Source organism: Falco biarmicus, chromosome 8 (assembly GCF_023638135.1).
Source record: "Falco biarmicus isolate bFalBia1 chromosome 8, bFalBia1.pri, whole genome shotgun sequence".
Taxonomy (NCBI): domain Eukaryota; kingdom Metazoa; phylum Chordata; class Aves; order Falconiformes; family Falconidae; genus Falco; species Falco biarmicus.
The window spans coordinates 7,867,273-7,876,135 of record NC_079295.1 but is presented as its reverse complement, the minus strand read 5'-3'; positions in this window follow the sequence as shown (position 1 = coordinate 7,876,135).

Below are 8,863 nucleotides of genomic sequence, written 5' to 3'. Positions count from 1 at the left end.
GGTACCGGTTGGAGGCATGGAAGATTAAGGAGGCACAGGGAGCAGGGTGGGTTGTTTTGTGGGTGTTTCTTGCCTTTCTGAGCCTGCTTTTGTTTGCAGTTGGAATGTAGTAATAGATTCATCCCTTGTTTCATTTCCCACAAAACACAGTTCTTACCAACAAGTCTTAATTTTGGAAAATTTCAGCAGTTGAGCGTTTCGTATCAGTATGTAAGCAGCTTCTGGAAGTTTTCTCTTATATTTGATCATATCCATGTTATTCCGTGATACTGTCTGTAGTGGAAAGTCTTGTGATGCAGTAGACGTACTGTTTAATTAAATTTATTTTTTTACTTTTAATTTTCAAATTACTAAAGGTAGCTGCAGCTTGGTTTTGATTGGGACATACATCAGTTTACTTTGTTGAAATTATTATTTTTTTAACTGAGAGCTGTTCTGCTTTGTTCCTCATTGTCCTAGGCTGAGGTTAAGGATTGGATGCTGTAGTAGATACCAAATGTGTTTTCAGGGGTTGCTTGGACACCAAGAAGACTCACAAATAGATGCTCTGAAGAGCAGTTCGGGGCATATCAGCATGGTGCCATCTTGCACAGGTCACCAACAAAGCCTTGGCCATGTGCTGGTGCTGGTGACATCTCTGAGCAGTGCTTCATTGCCGGGCTGTGCTGGGTAGGAGGAAGCTGCTGTGCCGTGGAAAGCCTGGCTCAGTCTTGGGGTGCTGTGGTCTTTGAGTCTTTGTGACTGTGTAACGGCGATCTTCCCTGCATCTCAGCACCACCCTAGTGCTTGGACATGCACCTCCAGATACTTTTTGTCAAGCTGGAGAGGAATTGTGCTTTATAATAAATGTGTTGTAAGGGTTTCTGTCGTTTAGAGGCATTTGAGTCCTTACCTTCATCAAAGCAACCAATAAAGCCTCCTATAAATACTACCTGGGAAAGCAGAAGTTTCCAATTACCCCAGCTCCACTCCCAATATCAGTTCCTATAATTACCAATGTCCATTAAGGCAAACTTTCTTAAAGCCAAAGCATCGAAGCAGAGGTTCTTTTTTTGCAGTAGTTGGTGACTGCCACCCGTCTGGAGGTTGGTCATCTTGGCCTTGGCAGTTCTGGGTTTATGGTTGGACTTGATGATCTTAAAGGTCTTTTCCAGCCTAAATGATTCTGTGATTCTGTCTGCGCTTTCACATGTGTCAGCTGCTCTTTCCCTGCCGGCTGCAGCATCTCCATGGCCTTCGTGACACAGTACTGTAGTGGAATCACCCATCATTCAAACAGAACTGTAGCCTAAAGGCCATCTGTGAAATCTTTAAAGCTGAGAATTATTTTTAACTTGGTAGCCTGAGACAGTGTCTGCTCCCTCTTGCTGGGTGTTCGGTGAACTTTGGGTTTAGTCCATAAACCTTTGGTTTAGTGATAACCCTAAATATTTCATGCATCGCAGACTATGAAGGATGCAAAGATATCAGCAAAACCTGTTGTGCCAATGCAAACAACGCTAGGAAGTTTTACTGTTCCCATTGCTGGTGCACGAGCCTTGTTCCTCTTCATTCTTTGTATGTGTCCATGTGTCGAGAGAGGCTGAAAGACGTGAGGTGCAGGTAAATATGAATTCCATAATGTTATGCTATCCACACTGACAGGGGCTCTGTGGTGGTGTGAACTGCTTCCCAGTTTGTGTTTGCTTCCCAGCAGAGAGCATTTAAAATACCGTGAAAACATGGTAAGTATGCATCATTCTGCTCCAAACCAGCACAGAATTTGCTGCGTAGCCTTGGCTGGATGTTCTTTCACATCGGATCTTCTTCAGGGTCCAATGGGAGTGTGGACAACACCACCCTGCCTTTTGGAAGAAATGACTTCATTGGTGATGCATTCATTTCCAAGGTCAGTGAAAATGGTGAACGTGCTGGCAAACGGGACGTCAATGGGTGTCCGCTCTGACTTTGGCTCTTCTGCTGTTCCTTTTCTCTGGTATGAAAAATGATTCACCCGGCTTTGAAGTACCTAGTCTTGTTAGCATGGGTCAGATGTTTAAACATAACTAAGGGTATTATATGGGTAATTAAATCAAGGCATCTGGCGTGCATATCGTTCTGCAGATAGGTTTCCATGGAAAACAGTTTATATGCCATGAATGTCATTAGAAGATTAGATTACCTATCAGATGGATCTTGTGTTCTTCCAGAGACCACCTCTCTTTAAAATGAGGTGTAGGCTACTACACGGAGCTGGCTAAACAGCCCTGGCTGCTTGGGTGCCTGTTTGCCCCCTGAGCGGTTGGTGTTTCAAGTGTACAGCCCCACTCCTCCCTGCAGCATCTGCTGCTGGCAAGACTTCCTTGATGTTTCTGTCCAGATGACTCCAGGTGTGCATCAGTGCTTCAGCATTTTATCTTTCAAGTGCCTAAAGCTGCCTGTTTGCCTTCTCTGTAGCCAACAAGAAAGGGGATAAAGCAATGAGCTGTCTGGCTTAACGTGCAATGCTCAGGTCCCATGGGCGTGTGTGAGCCTGGGAGCTTCCCGGCCCGTTTTGCCAGTGACTCGGTTTTTTTCCTTCACATTACTTTTCCCCTTTCTGCTCAGACTTCCCTGAGTACAAGCTGGGTCGCTGTGGGCAAGTGCCATGCCTGCTCCATGTGATTCACTGCCAGCGGGAATGTGTGGTGCTGGGATGCGGGAAGTCCAAGACTGGCGATTCATTTCCCTGGAACCGCCAAGTGCTGGCGTTGGTTTATCCCCACTGCGGGTAGGGAAAAAGGATTTTTCACCAAACTGCCCCAAATGTTGAATTCCCCAGGTGTTTCAGCTATTACTCACATTCTCTTAAAACAGAAATAGCCCCCGAAAGGATGGGTCAGAGCCTCCCTTCGTGCAAGTCAGCGTCATCCATTGGAGAAGCAAACCCAGTTTGTACCAGAAGATTTTAATTGGTTCAGGAATTTAAAAGCCCAGTGTAAAACGGGGCTTAGGCAAATACCGTTTTATTTTGAAGCCTGAGAGGGTATTGCGCCTTTTGCTCTTGTTTTTTGCTCCCCTGTTCACCTTCAAATTTGACAAGGAGCTTTGAATCATGGGCCCTTCAAGTTCACAGTGGCCTGGATGATTATGTCTGTAGTGGGAGTGCAGCAGGTCCCCAAGCAGTGCTGGAAGCTCCCCCCTGCAGCACAGTGACACAGGGCAGAGATGGCCCTGGGTTTTGGGGGTCACCGGCCAGATGGGAGGCATGCAGCATTTGTTTTTTGGGTGTCTTGCAGCTTGTGGGACTTTTGTCAGGCTGCGATTCAGCAGGAGCCGGTCTCTTCCTGGTGCTGCCAAGATCCAGGAGTTAATTCTTATTCCATGAGAAGGCCAGAGCCTGCATCCAGCCAGTTCCCTGGGGTGCAGAGAAAGAAACTCTCTGAGAAATAAACACAGACACAAACAAACACACACCAGACTTGGCATGTGCCTTCGCAGGCAATGGGAATATCTTTTAGATTCCCGCCGAGGTAATTGGACTGCAAGGAAGCTTCCCTGCTCTGCCCTTTGGCTCCCGGGGAGGGTCCACTTGCCAAAATGCTTTGTGGTCCCTTGAGTCGTGCCTGGGCTGGACCCTGCGCTTCTGCCCAGTCCATCCCACCCCAGCGCTCGCCTTCGCGCTTGCTGCATTCCTCATCTAACCTATTCCCAGGGATGTGCATTGAACCTCCTCCCCAGCAAACCCACCCGCTTCTCATGCATTTTATTTCAATTCTTGGTGTTCCTCACGAGAATGCTTCCCTAAATCTCCCTTACATCATCTTACACCTACTGAGGTTGTCCATTCCGTGGGGGCTTTCCCATAGATGGGGTGGGATCTGGTCCTGCCTGGCAGGTACTGCTGTGTGAGGTGACTGCTCTTCTCTCCTGAGCCTTCATTTGCACCTTTGCATTGCTCCACACCTTTCTTGAAATGCAAGACCCAACCCCAGATCTTACCTGTGCTGCATAGTACACCAGAGCCTGGATGCTTTCCCTCCTCCCCGCCCCCACCGCCCCAAGACATTACTCTGCAAGGTAAACAGGCCAACATTTTTCAGGCATTCAGAAATCACAGGAATATTGGAAAAGCCCGCGCCTTACAAACGCTGCCCTGCCTTTCTGAGCTGTTGTGTTCCCCACCCCCACCTTCCTTTTGGTTCCTGCAGCTTCGCAACTATTTTGCAAATTTTAAAATGCTTGCCAGATTTTCTCCTCCATCAGGAGGGAGAGTAACTTTGCTCCTTACCAACCCCCCCCTCCCCCCCCCCCCCCCCGCCCCCAAACTGCAGTGTTTCAACAGGTGACACTCGGTGGGTTGCCACAGGCAGCATCCTTGCTGTGCGGTGGGCTGGGGCGGCTGACAACACCCCCTTGAAGGAAAGCAGGAATAGCTGCAGTGCTCAATGTGGGCAGCCAGATTTCAGTTTGATCGTGATTTTTTTCTGATTTCATCCTATGTCTCACATTAAATGATACAGGCTAATATTTCTCTGTAATTCTGTGGTTTCCTTTTAGTTTGGTATTGAAACGTGTTTCAAAACCTGATTTCAAGCGTAAAAGGAGGCCCATCCGTGCATGGGGTAAGAAAAATCAATTTTCAGGTGGGAATAAAAAGCTTTTAACTATGCAGAGTCTAATAAATACTCACTTTGGGAAACCAATGCCTGTTTTGCAGCTTAGGCTAGAGATGCTTTTAAAAAATACAATAGTTCACTAAAAGTGAAAGGCGGTTTATTTCTCATGGATCCTTCTTCAGGTGGGAACAGTTTTCCTCAGGACCGTCTCTGTATCCTAGAAGCTTGACCATGCTTCATGCCAAGCAAGGAAAGTTACACCCTATGGTTTTTGAATTACAAATGGGAAATCCATACAGTTTTGGAATAAACAGCACTGGCCATTAGACAGTCTATTTGGTTACTATTTGGTTACAACTGCATAAGGAACAGCTCTAGTGGAAAAAAAAGAAGCAGCAGTAACAGTCAATCGTCACTTTTTTTTTTCCCCCTGCCTGGAAAACTTGGAGTTTTATGGCTTATGAACCACAAATTAGAATTGCAGGCAACAGATAAAGCTTCACTATAAATCCAGCTAATGCCAATGCCTGTTGGTGACTGCAAGGAGGCCATTGTCAAAGTGCCCCTTTGGCAGTTACTGCCTGAACGGGATCTTTCCGACCAGCCTGGATCACCAGGTGGGTCCAAATCCCTTCAGAAAGACAGAGCATCCCTGTGCAACAGCCACTGCTGCTGCTCTGGGGGCTCGTGGCTGGCAAGCCCTGTCCCCTGGTAGGGGGACAGACAAGGAAGCTGCTGCTGCTGCTCCTGTGGTCAGCATCTGCTGTCCCAGTAAGCCTTGAAGGGCTCTGCCAGTGTTTCCTCCAACCTCCGTTTCTCCAAGGAGCCCCAAACCCGTCTTGTCCCTTTGTTCCTCAGGAAAGTGGGTTGCTTGGCCAGGTAGGAAGACTTGAGCGAGCTTGTCTCCAGAAAATTAATGCCTGTACTTGTTTGTCCTTCCTAATAGAAAGGTTTTTCTAATTTCTGACCTGAACCAATCTGGCTGTAGCTTAAGCTGGGGCTCTGCTCTTCACTGTGCCACGCTGCAGGAGGAGGACACAACCCTCCCCACGTGTTTCACGTGCAGGGGCCGGGATAAGGTCGCTGGATGGAAAAAACGTTTCAGGCATCCTGGACTGCAGTCAATTGCTCAAAGATGTTGCCACTTTAGGACTGGTGAGTTAGGCTGCCAAGTCTCCCACCGCTGCTCCAGAAGGAGAAGGATACGTCACATCTGCTAGTGTCACTGTCTTGAGTAACCCAGAGGAGCTCCATGCATGGTGCTCCCATGTTTAGGAAGAACCCAAAAGGTCTCAGGTTGCCTTGGTTGTTTCAGTGCCCACTCATGGTGTTTGGTCACAGCTTGGGTGGCTTCCAACAGGAAACAAGAACAGCCTCGGGCAGCAGCTGCTCTTCCAGGAACCCAGAGGGCGTTGGGAAGTGCCATACCACCATCAGGCACGTCTGAGGCATCGTATCTGGGACTCTGGGAGGTCTCGATCTGATCCAGTCCAAGGCCACTATTTGAGCAGCACAAGTCACAGTTGTGACTTTTGCATTCCTGCTTAGACAGGCATTTTCAGAAGCACTTAAATGTCTTGTGCGTCAGGGGAATGTATGTTCCTAAATCACTGGCGGGCATCAGGAAAGCCTGTCACCTCCTAAGCCACCAGGACCGTTGTCTGAGCTGGTACGTTCTGCTGTTGGAGGGTGTTTGGTGCATGGTGTCCTGCTGGCTCCTCTTTGCTGCTTGGGCAGAGAATCCAAGATCTTACTGATGGGAAGAAGTGTTGACTTTATCCTTGCTAATAAGGAAGAGCTCACCACTTTTTTCTTTTACCCATGCAATTGTTCTTGGTAACCAGAGGAGATGTGCAGGGCAGCACGACACCTTTTCCCACTGGGGAGTCTGCAGAGTATTTTTCCTTGGATATTCACAGATGGCAGACAAGGATACCATGGGAGCATCAGGGGAAGCCTGTGTCCTTGCATCCTGCCCTGGATTGTCAAGGCACAAGTTTTGTTGCTCATGAACACAGCTGGACTCCTGAAATCTCTTTCACATTGAAGGCAGAACTTCACAGGGGTACAGAGCCATTTCAGAGCAACCCATAGTCATTATTAAATGTACATATTTTAAAAAACGTGAAAGAAATGTGTTTTTTCCCTAGCTCTCTATGTCAACAACAGGGATGGAGTATGGCTTACAGGTTTGGGTGGGTTTTTTTTGTTGGTTTGTTTGTTTTTTAATAGAGTCATTCCTGGCAACTACCCAGGATTTGAAAGACAAGTTTATGAATAAAGTCTACACAAGATAAAAGTCCACACAAGGCCCATAGTGATGACTATGGTTTTGCTAGTTGACTTGGGAACTATTGCAGTGGACCAGTGCTTTATGTCTATTATACACATTTATTCCTTTTTTTTTTTCTTCCATTAACCATCACCGTTAGTAATTGCACTCAAACAAACAAATAAGCCCATTTAAATACTGAAGTTTTTCTGCCCCTTCAACCATGAATAATTACAAAATAATCACCGAAGTCTGGTTTCGCTCGGCAAATGTTTCCAGGTTTTGTTTTCTTTTTAAATAATTCTGGGTTCCAGCACTTATCCCCCCCCCCCCCCCATTTTTTGGAGGAAATTTCAGCTGGTCACATTTACTGATGCCTGGCACAGCACGGTCAGAAAGCATGTGAGTTCTTTAACGTATTTCATCTTTACAGCGAACTCTTTCCCTGCCTTTACTAATAGCCTGAGCACGCAACTTTTCCAAGCATATGTGGCCCCAAACTACACCCCGCTGCAAAAGTGGCAACATCTGCTGGCAACGCAAGTTTTGTCCCAGTTAAAATGCAGGCAGGACCTAGCCAGGCCCTGAAAAAAAAAAAAAATCCTTTAATTTGGCTAATTGCATGTGGTTGAAACCATGTTGAAGCTCAGTTCCAAGTTCGGTGTTAGATTTATGTGCCATAGGCTGGTGTGGAGAGCGTCTTGGATGCGTGGAGGCCAGTGGTTTGGGTTCACATGAGTTCAGGAAAAGAAAATGCTTTTTCATTTCAGCTTACCTGGTATCCCTCTCTGCCTTTCCCTTGCCCCCCAAGTTTTCCTTTGTGTTTCACCCCAAAGAAAAGCCCAGGTTTGCTCAGTTTCAAGCTCAAATGGAAAACAATGGAATTTCATCTGATTTTCACCCAGTACTATAACTCATCTTGGTCTGACTTGCTGCACAGGGCAAGCCTATGGAGGGCAGGGAAACCTTTCGTAGAACAGGCAGGAATATAAAATTCAGGTTCTTAATGCAACCACCAAAAAAAAATTAAAAAAAAAAAAAAAGGATTTTCACCTGATTGCACAGTGCTGCCTTTATATGGAGGCAGGAGCATTTCTTTCTCCTGCAGCCTGCCTTGTGTGGGACCCCAGGTGCCCAAAATGAAGGTTTCCCTTGTTTTGCTATTGGAAAACTCACTAGTGCCTTAACATATCATCGTACTGCTTGGTTCAGGAAAGGCAGGGCGGGGGTGTCTGAAGACAAGCTGTGTTATTTCATCGCCGACATTTTTATTGTGCTGTGTTCTGCAATGCTGTGGGAAAAGCCGCTAAGGCAGATTCCTTGGGAAGGGTTTGCATGGGCCCCCATCAGCTACCTTCTCTAACAGCATCCCTCGCTTCCCCTGCCCTGAAGTCCTCCCCTGCTCCTAGGGGAGCCTGTTGGGAATGGCACATCACTCTCCTCCTTCGCTACTTTTTATTTGGCACGTAACTTATTTTCCCATTAATTGTTTTTTAAGTGGTTTTAAGGTTTCCCGTAAGATGTTTGCTAATTTTATGTGAGAATACATACAGGCAGGAGGAAAGGTGGATGCGTGCGCGTTACTTGCCTTTCAGCAGCAGCTCAAGTGCCACGAATACATTAGTATGTGCTGCATGTCTTTGTTTTTATTGCTGGGGTCTCTGTCTCGTGGCAGACTGGGCAGAAACGAGCCGCTGTTTGAGTCACAGCAGAAGAGAAGTGGCTCAAGGCTTAGGAGAAGGGAATTTGAGGAGTTCTGGTGACTGGTGAGAGGGATGTGTGTTATGAGTGTTGCACAGCTGCCATGAGATCTGCCTCCTCAAGGATGAAGGAGAGGAGACAAAGAGATGCCATCTTACAAGAACGAGGTTTATTTGTGTCCTGAGTAAAGTTAAGAGTTGTTTGATTGTTTGATTGAAGTTTAGAGGTTGTGTGGGAGACTATTTATACTGAGTCTTTTCCTACCCGGTTGGCCTTGAAAACCGTGGTTTTCTAGAAGTTGTGTCATGAGGAT